General features: G+C 37.0%; 1 pseudogene; it reads left to right on the forward strand.

Moving 5' to 3' along the window:
• The first annotated feature begins 7,459 nt into the window (after positions 1-7,459).
• LOC781764 (protein FAM168A-like) overlaps positions 7,460-19,505 on the forward strand; it is a 54,869-nt pseudogene continuing 42,823 nt past the window's right edge.

Genomic DNA, 19,505 nt, shown 5'->3' on the forward strand with positions numbered 1-19,505 from the left:
TCACATCCATACATGACCTCTGGAAAAACCATAGCCTTGACTAGACTGACCTTTGTTGGCAAAGTAATGTCTCTGCTTTTCTATATGCTATCTAGGTTGGTCATAACTTTCCTTCCAAGGAGTAAGCATCTTTTAATTTCATGGCTGCAGTCACCATCTGCAGTGACTTTGGAGCCCAAAAAAATAAAGTCTGACACTGTTTCCACTGTTTCCCCATCTATTTCCCGTGAAGTGATGGGACCAGATGCCATGGTCTTAGTTTTCTGAATGTTGAGCTTTAAGCCAACTTTTTCACTCTCCTCTTTCACTTTCATCAAGAGGCTTTTTAGTTCTTCTTCACTTTCTGCCATAAGAGTGGTGTCATTTGCATATCTGTGTTTATTGATATTTCTCCTGGCAATCTTGATTCCAGCTTGTGCTTCTTCCAGCCTAGCGTTTCTCATGATGTACTCTGCATGTAAGTTAAATAAGCAGGGTGACAATATACAGCCTTGACGAACTCCTTTTCCTATTTGGAACCAGTCTGTTGTTCCATGTCCAGTTCTAACTGTTGCTTCCTGACCTGCATATAGATTTCTCAAGAGGCAGGTCAGGTGGTCTGATATTCCCATCTCACGTTAGTTCCACCTAATACTCAGAACTGATAACAGCTCAACAAACCATTATGTTTTACTCATGGAAGTGTTCTCTTAAGCTATATTAATGAAACTATGTATTTGCTCAGAAACGTGCCTTTCTTCAAGTTTCATAGCAATTGTTTTTTAGCCCGGGATGACTCACCTTTTGCCAACGCTATCTGAAAATGCATGTTGTGGGTGAGGGGCCTGGTGCCATTCTCTCAGTTTTGAGGCATTCCTTTCTCTAATTAGCAGCTTGCTAATAGGTATATAACTTCTTGCTGTAAAGTAGCAAGGAGGCACTCTTTCTGCCCCCTTCTGATGTCTATGTCAGAAGATTTCTCTATCTCTTTTACACTTATTAAAACTTTATTACACGAAAGCTCTGGGAGATCAAGCCTTGTCATTGGTCCCGGATAGAATTCCTCTCCTCTGGAGGCCAAGAATCCTGGCGTCATTTATGGCTCATAAGGGTAACCTGTCAGTAGTGGGATTGCTGGGCCTTGTGTTGGATTTATTCCTAGTTTTTAAGGAATCTCATACTTCTCTTCAGAGTAGCATCAACTGCATTACCACCAACAGTGCAAGAGGGTTCCCTTTTCTCCACACCCTCTCCAGAATTTATTGTTTGTAGATTTTTTGATGATGGTCATTCTGACCAATGTGAGGTTATATCTCATTGTAGATTTGCTTTGCATTTCTCTAATAATGAGCAGTGTTGAGAATCTTTTCATGTTTTTGCTAGCCATCTGCATGTCTTCTTTGGAGAAATGTTTAGATTTTTTTTGGCCAATTTTTGATTGGGTTGTTTGTTTTATTGGTATTGATTTGTATGAGCTGCTTGTATATTTTTGAAATTAATCCTTTGTCAGTTGTTTCATTTACTATTATGTTTTCCAATTCTGAGGGTTGTATTTTCACCTTGTTTATAGTTTCTTTTGTTGTGAAAAACATTTTAAATTTAATTAGATTTCACTTTTATATTTTTGTTTTATTTCCATTACTCTAGGAGGTAAATCATAGAGGATCTTGCTTTGATTTATGTCATACAGTGTTCTGCTATGTTTTCTTGTAGGAGTTTTACAGTTTCTATCTTACATTTAGGTCTTTAATCTATTGTGAGCTTGTCTTTGTATGGTGTTTGGAAGTGTTCTAATTTCATTCTTTTACATATAGCTGTCCAGTTTTCCCAGCATCATTTATTGAAAGACTCTTTGCCCCATTGTATATTACTGTTTCCTTTGTCAAAAATAAGGTATCTATAGGTGTGTGGGTTTATCCCTGGGCTTTCTATCTTGTTTCATTGGTCTCTGTTTTGTGTGTGTGTGTGTGTGTGTGTGTGTGTGTGTGTGTGTGTGCCATTACCATGCCTTCTTGATGGCTATAGCTTTGTAGTATAATCTGAAATCAGGAAGGTTGATTCCTCCAGCTCATTCTTTCTCAAGACTGCTTTGGCTATTTGGGGTCTTTGTGTTACCATATGAATTGTGATTTTTTGTTCTATTTCTGTGGAAAATGCCATTTGTAATTGATAGGGGTTGCACTGAACCTGTAGTTTACATTTAGTGATATAGTTATTTTAACAATATTGATTCTTTCAACACAGGAATATGGAATATCTCTCCATCTGTTTATGTTGTCTTTGATTTAATTTAGCAGTGTCATATAGTTTTCTATATACAGCTTTTTTTTTTCTCCTTAAATAGGTATATCCCTAGGTATTTCATTCTTTTTATTGCAATGGTAAATGGGATTGATTCCTTAATTTGTCTTTCTGATATTTCACTGTTAGTGTATAGGAATGCAATTGATTTCTGTTTATTTATTTTGTATCCTGTCGCTTTTCTAAATTCGTGGATTACCTCTATTAATTTTTTGATGGTATCTTTAGGCTTTTCTATGTACAATATCATGTCATTTGACAAACAGTGGGAGTTTTATTTATTCCTTTTCTATTTGGATTCCTTTTATTTATTTTTCATCTCTGATTGCCATAGCTAACTTGTCCAAAACTATTTTGACTAATAGTGGTGAGATTGGGCATCCTTTCTTGTTCCTGATCTTGGAATACTTTCTATTCTTCACCACAGAAAATAATGTTTTCAGTGTTTATCATCTGTGTCCTTTATTATGTTGAGGTTTGTTCCCTCTATGCCGATTTTTGAAGATTTTTAGCATAAGTCAGTGTTTAATTTTGTGGAAAGCTTTTTCTGCATCTGTTGAGATTATCATAAGGTTTTCATCTTTCAATTTTAACTATGGTGTACCACACTGATTGATTTCCTTATACTGATGAATCCTTGCATCCCTGTGATAAACCTGACTTGATCATGGGGTATGATATTTTTAATGTGCTGCTGAATTCTATTTGCTAGAATTTTGTTGAGTATTTTTGCATGTATGTTCAATATTGATCAGTTTAGTTCAGACACTCAGTCATGTCCGACTCTTTGCAACCCCATGAACCACAGCATACCAAGCCTCCCTATTGGCCTATAATTTTCTTTTTCTGTGTTATCTTTGTCTGGTTTTGATACCAGTGTGATGGTGGCCTCAAAAATGAGTTTGGAAATGTTCTTCCCTCTGCAATTATTTGGAAGAGTTGTCAAAGGATAAGGATTAGTTATTCTCTAATGTTTGATAGAATTCACCCTGGCCCTGGGCTTTAATTTTGGGGGAGATTCTTGGTCACTCTTTTGATTTCAGTGCTTGTAATTGTCTTGTTCATAATTTCTATTGCTTCCTGGTTCAGTCTGGGAAGACTGAAATTTTCTAAGCACCTGTTCATTTTTGCCAGATTGTCCTTGTTATTGATTTATAGTTGCTTGTAATAGTCTCATGATCCTTTATATTTCTGCTTTGTCTGTTGTAACCTATTCTTTTTCATTTCTAATTTTGTTGATTTAATTATTCTCCCTTTTTTTCTTGATGAGTCTGGCTAATGGTTTGTCAATTTTTGTTTATATTCTCAAAGAACCAGCTTCTAGTTTTATTCATCTTTTCTATTGTTTCCTTCACTTCTTTTTCAATTAGTTCTACTCTGAGCTTCATGAGTTCTTTCCTTGTACTAGTTTTTTTTTTTTTTTAATTTAAATTCTTTATACTGTTGTTTTAGGTGTAAGTTAGGTTGTCTATTCAATGTTTTTCTTGTTTCTTGAACTAGGATTGTATTGCTATAAACTTCCCTCTTAGACTTCTTTTGCTGCCTCTCGTAGGTTTTCAGTTGTCATGTTTTCATTGTCATCTGTTTCTAGGAATTTTTTGATATCCTTTTTTGATTTCTTCAATAACATGTTGATTACTTAGAAATTTATTGTTTAGTATCCATGTGTTTGTGTTTTTTACAGCTTTTTTGCCTGTAATTGATATCTAGTCTCATAGTGTTGTGTCAGAAAAGATGGTTGATACAATTTCAATTTTTTGAAAATCCTGAGAATTGATTTGTGACCCAAAATGTTGTCTATCCTGGAAAATGTTCCATGTTCACTTGAGAAGAAAGTGTATTCTTCTGCATTTGGGTGGGAAGTTCTGAAGATATCAATTAGTTCCATTTGGTCTAATGTTTCATTGAAGGATTGTGTTTCCTTATTAATTTTAAATTTTGATGATCTGTCCATTGGTGTAACTCGGGTGTTAATGTGCCCTACTATTACTGTGTTGTTGTCAATTTCCCCTTTATGTCTGTTAGTATTTTCCTTATGTATTGATGTACTCCTATGCTGAATGCCAGATATTTACAATTGTTATGTCTTCTTCTTAGATTGACCCCTTGATCATTATGTAGTGTCATTCTTTTTCTCTTGTAATATTTTTGTTTTAAAGTTTATTTTTTCTGAAATGAGAATTGCCTCTCCAGCTTTCTTTTGTTTTCCGTTTGCATGGAATATCTTTTTTCCATCCTTTTACTTTCAGTCTGTATGTGTCTCTAGGTCTGAAAAGGGTCTCTTGGAGACAGCATATGTTGGGTGTTTTTTTTTTTTTCCATTAAGCCAGTCTGTGTCTTTTGGTTAGAGGGTTTAATCCATTTATATTTAAAATAATTATTGATAAGTATGTTCCTATTTGCATTTTCTTTATTGTTTTAGGCTTGTTTTTGTAGGTCTTTCCTTTCTCTTGTGTTTATTGCCTATATAAGTCCCTTTGATATTCATTGTAAACCTGGTTTGTTGGTACTAAATTCTCTTACCTTTTGTTTTTTTTGTAAAGCTGTTGTTTTTTCCATCAATTTTGAATGAGATCCCTGTTGGATAGTGTAGTCTTTGTTGTAGACTTTTTTCTCTCAGTTCTTTCAATATATCCTTCCATTCCCTTCTGGCCTACAAGGTTTCTGCTAAATATAAGCTGTTAATTCTATGGGTTTTCCCTTCTATTTACTTGTTACTTTTCCCTTGCTTCTTTTAATATTATTTATTTGTGTTTAGTCTCTGCTAGCTTGATTAATATGTGTCTCGATGTGTTTCTCCTTTGCTTTATCCTTTATGGGACTCTGGTATTCTTTGACTTGATTGACTATTTCCTTTCCTATCTTGGGGAGGTCTTCAACTATAATCATTTCACAAATTTTCTCACTGCATCTTTTTCTCTTCTTCCTCTGGCATCCCAATAACTTGAATGTTGTTGTGTTTAAAGTTGTTCCAGAAATCTCTGAGGTTATTCTCAATTATTTTCATTCTTTTTCCTTTATTCTGTTCTTCAGCAATTATTCCCACCTTTCTATCTTCCAGCTGACTTATTCATTCTTCTGCTTCTGTTAATCTGTTATTGGTTCCTTATACAGTATCTGTAATTTCAGTAATTGTGTTGTTCATATCTGCTTATTTTTTCTTTATTTCTTATATGTTCTTAGTAATTATTTTAATTCTGTTGATTGCTATTTGTATTTTCTCCATTCTATTTTTGAGGTTTTTGAAACATTTTACTATCATTATTCTGAATTCTTTTCCAGACAGTTTGCCTATTTCCTCTTCAATTTTTTTTTTTTTTTTGGTCTTCTGTATTTCTAGTTTGTTCTTTCATTTGTGCAATACGTCTTTGCCTTTTCTTTTTTTTTATTTATTGTGTTTGTGGTCTCCTTTCTTCAGGCTTTAAGACCAAATTCCTTCTTTGTTTTGCTTTCTGCCCTTGGTGGGTAAAATTGGTCTAGTGGTCTGTGTAGGCTTCTGTTGCATGTGACTTCTGCTTGTGCTCTGGTGGGAGGAGGTAACTTGTGGTTGTTGTTGTGTTTTTTCCCTCTGTTGGGCAGGACTGTGTGAGGTGGTCATCCTATTAGCTGATGATTGAGTCTGTGTTTTTGTCTTATTTGTTGCTTGGGGGCATTCATCCTTTCCTGGGTGCTGCTAACAGTTGAGTGATGATGTGTCTTATATATAGGTGGAGGTCTTCATGGGAATTCTCACTAATTAACACTCCCTAGGGTTAGGAAATTTCTAGCAGTCTAGAGTCTTGTTGTCTGCACTCCAACTCCAAAAGGTCAGGGCCCAATCTCTGGCCAGGGAACTAATTTTCCACAGGTAGTTTGTTATGGCATTATATGAGATTAAAACAAGCATACTAAAACAAGAAATAAAATTCAAGCTCTAGACAAATGAAAATTACAAAATCAGCAAAATACTAAAAAAAAAAAAAAAAAAAAAAGAATATAAAGAATATATACACACAAAACCAAAACACTCCAAAAAGAAAAAAAAAAAGTAGAGAAGATTGACCTGGTGAGCAAAGGAAAACAAAAATAATATCAACCAGTTAAAAACAAAGTTAACTAAAGAACAAACTAGAAAGAATACCAAGGTCATGTGCCAAATGGGAAATGAAAGCAAAGCAGACTAATAACATGTTGAAAAAACGAGAGAAAAGAAAGAATATAAAAGCAAAGTTAAATAGATGTAGATAAAGGAGATATATATATATATATATATATATATATATATATATATATATGAATAACTATAGCAGGAAAAGATTAAGAAAAGCAAACAAAAGAATATATGTAGAAAAATAATAATGTTTTTAAAAAATTATAAAGGAAAAAAAAAAACCCTCAAAACCACAAAAGGGCTATGTAGAGACCGACTTATTTAACGGAAACAAAAAATGTGATTAACAAAGAAAAGGAAAAATTTTCAAAATCGTAAATAGATTTAATAGTAGTAATAAAATCAACAACCACAGCAACAGGAGGGAAAAAAGAAAAAAAAAATCCAGAGGCAACTACTGAACAAGTTAAAATATAAGAATAATAAAAGTTTTTTGTGTATATCAGCTGTCAGCATCTTTTCTCTCTCTCTGAGTCATGGTCCACTTCACCTCCTTAGAAGGCCCTCCAATACTGATCTGGTCTCTGGACCTGTTGTTGGGGCAGCTCAGACTATTATTGTGTGTTCTTGCCTGTGTGTTCTCCTAGTGTCCACATCTGTCAGTGCTAGTGTGTTTTCTTTTGTGGGACCTCTCATTGTCTTTTTATATATTCCATAGACAAAAGTCTGCCTAGTTGATCATGTGGATTTAATGTGAAGCTTCTACCACTGGTGGGAAGGCTTTGGTTTTTCTTCTTTAGCCACACTGCCCCTGGGTTTCAGTTATGGTTTTATCTCCACCTCAGTGTGTCAGTCATCTACAGGGGTTTGCTCCTGAAGCTGTCCTGGAGGACTTGAGTCTGCCTCAGTGAGGACTGGGTGTAGAGGTGATTCTGCTGCTTGGATCTCAGGGCCCCTGGCAGTACCAAGTGCTTAAGGGAGCCAGTGGCTAGGACAGCAGTAAATATGGTGCTCTTAGGGCTTTTCCTAGCCTCTGGCTGATCTGTCCCATTGGGGATTACACGAGGCGGTTGCACAGGAGCGTGGATCATGAGGATCCTGGCAATGCTGGATGCCCAGGGGTGCTGGCAGCAATTGTTACAGGAGGTATGGTGCTATTAAGGTTTTTTCCTAGCTTCTGACAGGCTTCCCTTGTGCCTGAGATGGTAAAAGCATCTGCCTGCAATGCAGGAGACCTGGGTTGGGAAGATACCCTGGGGAAGGAAATGGCAACCCACTCCAGTATTTTTGCCTGAAAAATTCCATGGACGGAGGAGCCTGGTAGGCTACAGTCCATGGGGTCGCAAAGAGTTGGAAACTACTGAGCAACTTTACTTTCTTTCTTTCTAGCTTCTGACAGCTCTGGCCTAGTGAGGACTGAGCATGGATGTGGCACAGCTGCTTGCATCATGGGAACTCTGGGGGCACCAAGCGTTCAGGGACACCAACTGCCTCAGTGATAAGAGCTCTGATCCTATTAGAGTCTTTTCCTAACCTCTGGCAGCTGGCAATCAGAGGGTCTCTTTGGTCCTTCTCTGATGCTTGGCCCATTAAGGCATTTATACAACCCCCTAGTTGGGGTCTTTCTCTGTTTCTTGGTGCCTCAGGCATTTGACAGCCCACCCTGGCAGGGTTCCTTCTCTGTTATTTTGTGTGTCAGGTGATTAAAGGGCCACCCTCTCTGGGGTCTTTCAGCTGTCTGGTGCTGACATGTGAGGAGAGAGACTACAGAGATGGCTCAGTCCCCTGTGTGTGACTCAGCACTGTCGCCCTGCCTCCAGGTTTGCCTGGCTTTCCTTCACAAGCATTTTCCACTGTGATCTCCTCCTTCAGATTCCCTTGGGATGTCTCCCCACAGTCAACAGCAGACCTTGCCCTGGGATTACTCTCATTCCTCTATGCTTCAGTTCCCAGTCACTATGCTTTCTAGGGAACTTAGTCTCTGTTCAGGTACATAAGGCAAGGATACTCTGTGTGATTCTCATTCCATTCAGACTGTCACAGATCAGCTGCTTTACTCTCCAACAGCGTCAAATGCTTCACCTCTGTCCCAAACATTTACTTCAATGTGGGGATCTGATCCCTGCTTCAGTTCCCCCACTCCTTAGGTGCAGATCCAGTCCTACTCACTCTCCTCTTTTCTGTTATCCTTTCTTTGTCCTACCGAGTTTTGCATTGTTCTATATATTCATTTCTCGTTGCCAGGTACTCCTGCCTGCTCTCAGCTGTTGTTCTGCAAGATCCTCTGTATCTGGAAGCATATTCTTGATGTATCTGTGGGCAGAGATGTACTGCATGTCCACGTACCCCTCTGCCATTTGGGTCTCCTGCCTTCTTTTGATGTTTATGTAATAGTGCCCTCATAAAGGTCTTCCCAGGTGGCTCAGTGTTAAAGAATCTGCCTGCCAATCAGGAGACATGGGTTCAGTCCAGGGAGAAGAAAATGGCAATCCACTCCACAGCCTGGTGGACTATAGTCCATGGGGTTGCAAAAGAGTCAGACATGACTTAGCAACTAAAAACAAACAAGCTCTCAGAGAATGACTTAGGAAGTATTTCCTCTGCTTCAAATGTCTGAAAGATATTGTTAAGAATAAGTAAAATTTATTAAATGTCTGGTAGAACTCAGCTATGAACCCATCTGATCCTGGTGTTTTCTTCTTTGAAAAGTTATTACTTACTGATTCTATTTCACTAATAACATAGGCCTGTCCATTCAAAGACTCCAACTATGATATTGGATTCATCTGCTTCTTGTTCAGTTCAGTTCAGCCACACAGTCCTGTCTGAATCTCTGTGACCCCATGAACTGCAGCACAGCAGGTTCCCTGTCCATCACCAACTTCCAGAGCTTGCTCAAACTCATGTCAATCAAGTTGGTGATGCCATCCAACCATCTCATCCTCTGCCATGCCCTTCTCCTCCTGCCTTCAAGTTTTCCCAGCATCAAAGTATTTTCCAATGAATCAGTTCTTCACATTAGGTGGCCAAAGTATTGGAGTTTCAGTTTTACTTTTTAAAAAGCTAAGGGGACAAGGGAAATTCTGAAAGGGGAGAGAGTTGTGGTGAGCACTCCAGGCAGGAGCAAGGGCTTTGAACCTAATTGCTTTTCTCATCAAATGTTTCATGTCAGACACCTTTGTTCAATCTGTGTTCTTGACCCACATATCACAACAGAACTCTTTCCATTCAGAATTAAGGGACTTGAACTCTCCTTAGAGGCTGAAGTGTGTCACTAAGAGCAAGTTGGTACAATATTGAATGCCATATGTGTTGAAAGAAAGCTAAGTGTGAAAAACTATGAGAATAATGAAGAGGCAGTGGTTAAGTCTAATTCAATACAGGCATACCTCAGTGATATTGCAAGTCCAGATCCAGACCACAGCAATATAATGAATATCATAATAAAGTGAGTCACACAATTATTTTTTGGTTTTCCAGTGCTTATAAAAGTTATGTTTAGACTATACTGTAGTCTGTTAAGTGGACAATAGCATTTGTTTAAAAAAGTGTACATACCTTAATTTAGAAAACTTTATTGCTAAAAACTCTGAACCATCATTTAAGCCTTCAGTAACTCACAACCGTTTTATATATGGACAATTTAAAAAAGAATTGCTAGAATTACCAAAATATGACACAGAGACATGAAGAGAGCAAAAGCTATTGGATAAAATGGCACCAATAGACTTACTCAATTCAGGATTGCCACAATTATTTATTTTGTAAAATATGTCTGCAAAGTGCAACAAAATAAGGTATGCTTATAACTTTTAAAAGTTTTTATATAGAAGATAACAGAGTGATTGAAAAAATGAGTATGTGAGTGTTGCATTGCTTTAGTTCATATTGATTGCACACATTTTCTCATTCTGAATGTTTGAAAATATATATAAACTAGAAGGTGCATATTTCTATATAAGACATTTTCTGGTTCTCTTTCTGGAATTTCTCTTGGTTTCTTAGTGTCCTTCCTAGTTGGTTCCTGCACATAAATGCTTAGCTCTTCCTGAGACATGGTGTATGATACCTGTCCCTTCAAGTTCGTGTTGGACAGGCACATGTCTGCAACCTTCCAAAGAATTTTGAAGGCCCCTCACATCCCCTAAATACAGGATTAGGTATTTTGAAATAGAATAACAAGACAGACCTCTATCTCCTCTGCCTACATTTCCTCCAAATTAGTTTTAAACAGGGTGATGATATTTAGGAAGGAGGAGCCACCTAACAAGAAGCACAAAGTAATTATTCTCTTCAACGTTGGGAAGTAATGAATTTGCTTTGAATGCTGTGTGTTGAGAGCAGGTTATCATCAAGGAGTTAAACTACTTTCCAAGTTGTTTTTAATGAAATTCTTGCCCTTGGGTTTAACAAATCTCCCTCTCTAATTGATGTTTTTTCATTGACCACTTGTGATCAACAATTTTACTTAAAATGTATAAAGTCTGGTTCTATTATTGCCACTAGGAGGTTTTGGTTTTTAATTACAAGCCAGGAAATCTAGAACCACTAGATCTTATAAAGAAAAAACTACAGACATTTTATTGCAAACTATGTATTAATGTATTCATCAAGAACCACTGTGCTGTGCTGTTTGCAGCAAGAAATACCATGAATTTTTTTTCACTTTAGTTTTTATTGTCCTATTCCACTTGTTTTATAGTGAAATTAGTGATTACATTTATTCTAGAAAGTTTTATAAGCAATTATCTGAGGATATAGATCCATGCAAACAAACTGTTGGGTGTAAGGCAATATGATGAGGAGGGCTTGAGGAGGAAATATATCAGGGGTTAGAAAAGTTTTCCATTAAGGGCTAAATAGAAAATATTTTAAGCTTTGCAAGCCATTTGAGCTCTGTCACAACTACTCTTATGATGTGAAATCAGCCATGAGCAACACATAAACGATAAGCGTGACTATTTTATGAGAACAGTTTAACTTACTTATGGACAAGAAATTTAAGTTTTATATAAATCTTATATGTTACAAACATATTTTTTAAGTATCCAATATAAGCAAATGTAAAAAAAAAAATTATTAGTTCACAGAAAAAGGAAATGGAACAGATTTGGCCCATGGGTCATAGTTTGCTAAATTCTAATTCTCAGGACCCTCTTGCCACTGCTTGAAAAGTACCTGACAGAATGGAAGTGAGCATTTATCTTTGCCTCAAGATGTAACCATATATATATCAGTCTTACAAAGGCATCAGTGTTGGTAAAATGTTGAAAATTTTTTATTTATTCAAATGAGATTTTCTGCATGACACCTCCCAATAGTAACTGTTCCAACAAACACCTTCGTATGAGGGAATTCTACCCAATGTTTTAATACAATGCATTGTGCTAGAGGTAAGAATGTATCACCAGAATGAGACCAGACTCCAAAAACTCATGCATTTGAATTGTTTCTCCATAAATCTCCACGGCATGGGAAGAGTTTAAGTGTAGATATAAATCATAAAAGGAGGGCAGTTTCTATAGTGTGGATTAGATGATCACAAACCACCCAAACATATATTAACATACCAGACATTTTGTCACCTGGAAAGAATCTTTGTCAAGTTTAGAGTCCACCTTATACTAAAATCTGATAATGAAATAAACTACTTCCAGATACATCAGTTTCTCACACTGGAAAGAAAATATAAGTATGGGGAACTCACTGATTGATTTTTAAAGGTTATATACCTCAAAAAGACTACTGTGTCATGGAATAAATAAATGTCTTTGGTTCTGAGCAACTATTTTGAAATAAATATTTTTAGGGAGGTTAAGTTTTCCTGTAATGATTTTTTTTAGGATTCTAAGAATGGCCAGAGAAGGTGAGTCTAAATATTTCATTCATATAATTTATCTATTAAAATAATAATTTGAAAATAATAAACAGAAGGAAATGTAGTAACTGCTTCTGAATTTCAAAATGTTTTGAGAAAAATGTAAACATAGTACTTTTGTTTAATGAGATAATTTCATTAATATTATTGGTGGCTCAGTGGTAACAAATCTGCTAGCCAATGCAGGAGATGCCAGTTCAATGTCTGGGTCAAGAAGATCCACTGGAAGAGGAAATTTCAACCCACTCCAGTATTATTGCGTAGAGAAACCCATATACAGAGGAGTCTGGTGGGCTACAGTCCACAGGGTCACAAAGAGTCAGACATGACTTAGTGACTAAATAACAACAGCAACAGCAACAATTATATCTATTTACCTACTTATGCATACAGGTAGCTACTATAAAAGAGGAAAATTGTGAAAATTGTCTATCTTTTAGAACTGACAATTTGTGTAAAGTATAATCAAAAATTTGGCCAACATTCAATATGGATTATAACAGAAGAAAAGCATTTTTCTGTGGTATTTAAGATCAATTACTAAGTCATTCTTGATGAACAGTTTCAACGTTGCCTATAAGTGCCTCAATAGACTTTTCACCCAGTGATAAATATTTTCAGTTGGACAGACATTTTCATACCTCCACAAATAATATTTGACATAACATATATAAGATTCCTGCTGAATATTAATGAAAGTGAAAGTCACTCAGTCGTGACCTACTCTTTGTGACCCCATGGACAATACAGTTGGTGGAATTCTCCAGGCCAGAATACTGGAGTGGGTAGCATTTCCTTTCTCCAGGGAATCTTCCCAACCCAGGGATCGAACCTCAGTTTCCCACATTGCAGGCAAATTCTTTACGAGCTGAACCACAAGGGAAGCTCAAGAATATTAACTTTAAAATAAATACTAGTCACAAAGTGAAGTGAAGTGAAAGTCACTCAGTCATGTCCGACTCTTTGTGACCCCATGGATGCGTCCATGGAATTCTCCAGGCCAGAATACTAGAGTGGATATCCTTTTCTTTCTCTAGGGGATCTTCCCAACCCAGGGATCAAACCCAAGTCTCCTGCATTGCAGGCTGATTCTTTACCAGCTGAGCCACAAGGGAAGACCTCTGGAGTGGGTAGCCTATTCCTTCTCCAGGGTATCTTCCCGACCCAGGAATTGAACTGAGGTCTCTGGCATTGCAGGCAGATTCTTTACCAACTGACCTATCAGGGAAGACACTAGTTACAAAGTTGTGTCCAACACTTTGTGACCCCATGGACTATAGCTTGCCAGACTCCTCTGTCTGCCATTACCTCCCTGAGTTTGCTCAAATTCATGTCCATTGAGTCAGTGACATTATCTAAACATTTTATCCTCTGGCATCCCCTTGTCCTTTTGCCTTCAGTCTTTCCCAGGATCAAGGTATTTTCCAATGAGTCATCTCATTACATCAGGTGACCAAAGTACTGGAGCTTCAGCTTCAGCAACAATCCTTCCAATGGATATTCAGGACTGATTTCCTTTAGGATGGACTGGTTGGATCTCTTTTCTGCCCCAGGGAGTTTCAAGACTCTTCTCCAAAACTACAGTTCAAAAGAATCAATTCTTGAGTTCTCAGCTTTCTTTTTAGCCTAACTCTCACATCCACATATGACTACTGAAAAAAATCAAAGCTTTGAGAAGACAGAACTTTGTCGGCAAAGTAAGATCTCTGTTTTTTAATATGCTGTCTAGGTTTGTTATAGCTTTTCTTCCAAGGACCAAGCATCTTTTAATTTCATGGCTGCACTCACCACCTGCAGTGATTTTGGAGCCCAAGAAAATAAAGTCTGTCACTGTTTCCATTGTTTTCCCACCTATTTTCCATGAAGTGATGGGATCAGATGCCATGATCTTAGATTTTTTTTTATCTTGATTTTTAATTCAGCTCTTTTACATTCATGAGAGGCTCTTCAGTTCCTCTTTGACTTCTGCCATAAGGGTGGTGTCATTTGCGTATGTGTGGTTTTTGATATTTCTCCTAGCAATCTTGATTCCAGCTTATGTTTCATCCAGCCTGGCATTTCTCATGATGTACTCTGCATATCAGTTAAATAAGCAGGATAACAATATACATCCTTGATGAGCTACTTTCCCAATTTGGAACCAGTCCATTGTTCCATGTCCAGTTCTAATTGTTGCTTATTGACCTGCATACAGATTAATTAGGAGGCAGGTAAGGCGATCTGGTATTCTCATCTCTTTAAGAATTTCCCACAGTTTTTTGTGATCTACACAATCAACGGCATAGTCAATAAAGTAGAAGTAGATGTTTTTCTGGAGCTCTCTTGTTTTTTTCTATGATCAAATGGACAACAGCAATTTGATCTCTGGTTCCTCTGTCTTTTCTAAAACCAGCTTGAAAGTCTGGAAGTTCATGGTTCATGTACTTTTGAAGCCTGGCTAGGAGAATTTTGAGCATTACTTTGTTAGGGTGTGAGATGAGTGCAATTGTGCAGTAGTTTGAACATTCTTTGGCATTGCCGTTCTTTGGGATTGGAATGAAAACTGACTTTTTCCAATCCTCTGGCCACTGCTGAGTTTCCCAAATTTGCTGGCATATTGAATGCAGCACTTTTTAACAGTATCATCTTTTAGGATTTGCAATAGCTCAACTGGAATTTCATCACATTTCCTAGCTTTGTTCTTAGTGATGCTTCCTAAGACCCATTTGACTCAAATTCCAGGATGTCTGGCTCCAGGTGAGTGATCACAACATCATGGTTATCTCAGTCATGAAAATCTTTTTTGTATAGTTCTTCTGTGTATTCTTGCCACCTCTTCTTAATATCTTCTGCTTCTGTTAGATCCATACCATTTCTGTCCTTTATTGTGCCCATCTTTGCATGAAATGTTCCCTTGGTATCTCTAATTTTCTTGAAGAGAACTCTAGTCTTTCCCATTCTATTGTTTTCCTCTAATTCTTTGCATTCATCACTGAGGAAGACTTTATCTCTCCTTGCTATTCTTTGGAACTCTGCATTCAAATGGCTATATCTTTCCTTTCCCCTTTGCCTTTAGCTTTTCTTCTTTTCTCAGCTATTTTTAAGGGCTCCTCAGACAACCATTTTGCCTTTCTTTTTATTGGTGTTTATGTTTGCAGTATTTCTTCCTTAAATGTTTGGTGAAATTTATGAAGAGAGTCATCTGCAACTGAGGTTTTCTTTGTGGGAAGTTTTATAACTGAAAACACACTTGTTTATTAGATATAAATGTATTCAGGAAATCTGTTTCTTCTTGAGTTGACTTTGTAGTCTGTGTCTTTCAAATAATTTTTATTTTCATTTACATTATCATATTAATGGTGTAATATTCTTTATATTATTTTCTTATTATGTTTTTTTTTTAATTTTTACAATGCTCTGGTCTCTGCCTCACAACAGTTTTCTTTTTAATGTAGCCATTTCTGTTTTATTTTTGATAATGTTAATATTTTATATATTTATACTTCATTTGACATGATCTGTGTTTAAAGTTAATTATTTTAGACAGTACTAATGAAAGTGTTAGTCTCTTAGTCCTATCTGACTCTTTGCAACCCCATGGGCTGTAGCCTCCCCAGCTCCTCTCTCCACAGGATTCTCCAGGCAAGAATGCTAGAGTGGGTTGCCATTCCATTCTCCAGGGGATCTTTCAAATGCAAGATGGAACCTGGGTGTCCTGCACTACAGACGGTTTCTTTACTGAATGAGCCACCAGGTAAGCCAATCTTATTTTTGATCCAATATGACAATCTCTGCATTTTAATTAAGTGCTTAGACCACTTACTTTGAATGCAATTATTATCACTGGTTTTAATTCTATCTTGTTACATTTGTTTCATCTGTTTTTACTTGTCTGCTTTTGGATTAAGTTTGTTTTATACTTTTATCTTTTTGTAAAGTTATTAATTACTTTCATTTTGTCACTTTAATGTTTTAGTGTTTCAGTTCAATTCAGTTCATTCGCTCAGTCATGTTGGAATCTTTGCAATCCCATGGACTGAAGCACAACAGACTTCCCTGTCCATCATCAGTTTCTGGAGCCTACTCAAACTCAAATCCATTGCACCAGTGATGCCATCCAACCATCTCATTCTCTGCTGTCCCCTTCTCCTCCTGCCTTCAATCTTTCCCAGCATCAGGGTCTTTTTCAGTGGGTCGGTTCTTTGCACTGGATGGCCAAAGTATTCGAGTTTCAGCTTCAGCATCAGTCCTTCCAAAGAACATTCAGGCTTTATTTAGTATTTGCATTAGAGTCGAACTTTAAATCCATCACATGGCCAGGGAGGCCTGGCGTGCTTCAGTCCATGGGGTTGCAAAGAGTCAGACAGGACCGAGTGACTGAACTTAAATTAAATTCATCACAGTTTATTTAAGTCATATTATCAGACATTCTGGCCTTCACTATTTCCTAGAGTTAGCTCAAATTCATGTCCATTGAGTTGGTGATGCTATCTAACCATCTCATGCTCTGCCACCCTCTTCTCTTGTTGCCTTCAATCTTTCTCAGAATCAGGGTCTTTTGCAATGAGTCACCTCTTCCCATCAGGTGGCCAAAGTACTGGAGCTTCAACTTCAGCCTCAGTCCTTTCAATGAATTTTCAGGGTTTATTTCCTTTAGGATTGACTGGTTTGATCTCTTTCTTATGCAAGGGACTCTCAAGCATCTCACCCCAATTCAAAGGCATTGATTATTCCAAGCGCTCAGACTTCTTTATGGTCCAAATCTCACATCCATACATGACTACTGGAAAAACCACAGATTTTACTATATGGGCCTTTGTTGGCAAAGTGATGCCTCTTGTTTTTTAATGTACTGCCTAGGTTTCTTATAGATTTCTTTCCAAGGAGCAAGTATCTGTTCTTTTTTTAAAAAAAAAAAAATTTTTTTAAAATATTTTAATTGAAGGACAATTGCTTTACAGTACTAATTCCATTTCTGCCATACATCAAAATGAATTAGCCATAAGGAACAAATGCCTTTTAATTCCATTGAAGCAGTTACAATTTGAAGTCATCTCAGAGCCCATGAAAATAAAATCTATCATTGCTTCCACATTTCCCCTTCTATTTGCTATGAGGTGATGAGACTGGATGCCATGGTGTTAGTTTTTTGAATGTTGAGTTTCAAGCCAACGATTTCACTCTCCTATTTCATGCTAATCAGGAGGCTCTTTAGTTCATCTTCACTTTCTCCTATTAGAGTGATATCATCTGCATATCTGAGGTTTTTAATATTTCTCCTGCAATCTTGATTTCAGCATGTGTTTCACCAAGCCGGGCATTATGCAGCAAGCATGTACTCTACATAAAAGTTTAATAAAAAGGTTCAAAAAATAAAGCCTTGTCATTCTCCTTTCCCAATCTTGAACCATTCAGTTCCATGTAAGGTTCTAACTATTCCTCCTTGAAATGCACACAGGTTTCTCAGGAGGCAGGTAAGGTGGTCTGGTATTTCCATCATTTGAATAATTTTTAACAATCTGTTATGATTCACACAGTCAAAGGCTTTAACATAGTCAATGAAGCAGAAGTAGAATTTTGTTTTCTATATTTCCCTTGCTTTCTCTATGACCCAATGTATGCTGTCAGTTTGACTTCTGGTATACTGTAAGTAAAGTCTGATGCTGTAAAGAACAATATTGCATAGGGACCTAGAATATTAGGTCCATGAATCAAGGTAAATTGGAAGTGGTCACAGTAGATGGCAAGAATGAACATCAACATTGTAGGAATCAGTGAACTAAAATGGACTGGAATAGGCATATTTAATTCAGATGACAATTATATCTACTTCTGTGGGCAAGAATCCCTTAGAAGAAATGAAGAGTAGGCCTGATAGTCAACAAAAAGGTCCAAAATGAAGTACTTGGGTTCAATCTCAAAAACAACAGAATGATTTCTGTTCATTTCTGAGGCAAACCATTCATTATCACAGTAATCCAAGTCTATGCCCCAACCAGTAGTGCTGAAGAAGCTGAACGGTTCTATGAAGACCTACAAGACCTTCTAGAATTAACACCCCAAAAAGATGTCATTTTAATTATAGGGGCCTGGAATGCAAAAGTAACAAGTCAAGAGATACTTGGAGTAACAGGAAAATTAGGGTTTGGAGTACAAAATGAAGCGGGGCAAAGGGTAACAGAGTTTTGCCAAGAGAATGCAGAGAAAATTTGGGAAATTCAGTAGTGGTCACAAGATTGAAAAAGATCAGTTTTCATTCCAATCCCAAAGAAAGGCAATGCCAAAGAATGTTCAAACTAAGGCACAATTGCACTCATCTCACATGCTAGCAAAATAATGCTCAAAATTCTCCAAGCCAGGCTTCAACGGTATATGAATCATGAACTTCCTGATGTACAAGCTGGATTTGGAAAAGGCAGAAGAAAAAGAGATCAAATTGCCAACATCCTTTAGATAATATAAAATGCAAGAGAGTTCCAGAAAACATCTACTTCTGCTTTATTAACTATGCCAAATCCAATAACTGTGTGGATCACGACAAACTGTGCAAAATTCTTAAAGAAATGGGAATACCAGACCACCTTAACTGCTTCCTGAGAAATCTGTATGTAGATTAAGAAGCAACAGTTAGAATCAGACATGGAACAGACTGGTTCCAAATTGGGAAAGGAGTATGTCAAGGCTCTAACAGAGTACATCACGTGAAATGCCCCGTTGGATGAAGCACAAGTTGAAATCAAGATTTCTGGGAGAAGTATCAATAACCTCAGATATGCAACTGACACCACCCTTATGGTAGAAAGCGAAGAATTTAAAACAGCCTCTTGATGAAAGTGAAAGAGGAGAGTGAAAAAGCTGGCTTAAAACTCTACATTCAAAAAACTAATATCATGGCATCCAGTCTGATCACTTCATTGCAAATTGATGGAAAAACAATGGAAACAGTGACAGACTTTATTTTTGGGGGCTCCAAAATGACTGCAAATAGTGAGTGCAGCCATGAAATGAAAAGACTCTTGGTCCTTGAAAAAAAAGCTATGACCAACCTAGACAGCATATTAAAAAGCAGAGACATTACTTTGCCAACCAATTTTTTTCTAGTCAAAGCTATGTTTTTTCCAGTAGTCATGTATGGATGTGAGAGTTGGACCATAAAGAAAGTTAAGTGCTGAAGAATTGATGCTTTTGAACTGTGGTGTTGGAGAATAGTTTTGAGAATCCCTTACACAGAAAGGAGATCAAACTAGTCCATCCTAAAGGAAATCAGTCCTGAACATT

The sequence above is a fragment of the Bos taurus genome, chromosome X (genome assembly GCF_002263795.3).
Source record: "Bos taurus isolate L1 Dominette 01449 registration number 42190680 breed Hereford chromosome X, ARS-UCD2.0, whole genome shotgun sequence".
NCBI lineage: Eukaryota > Metazoa > Chordata > Mammalia > Artiodactyla > Bovidae > Bos > Bos taurus.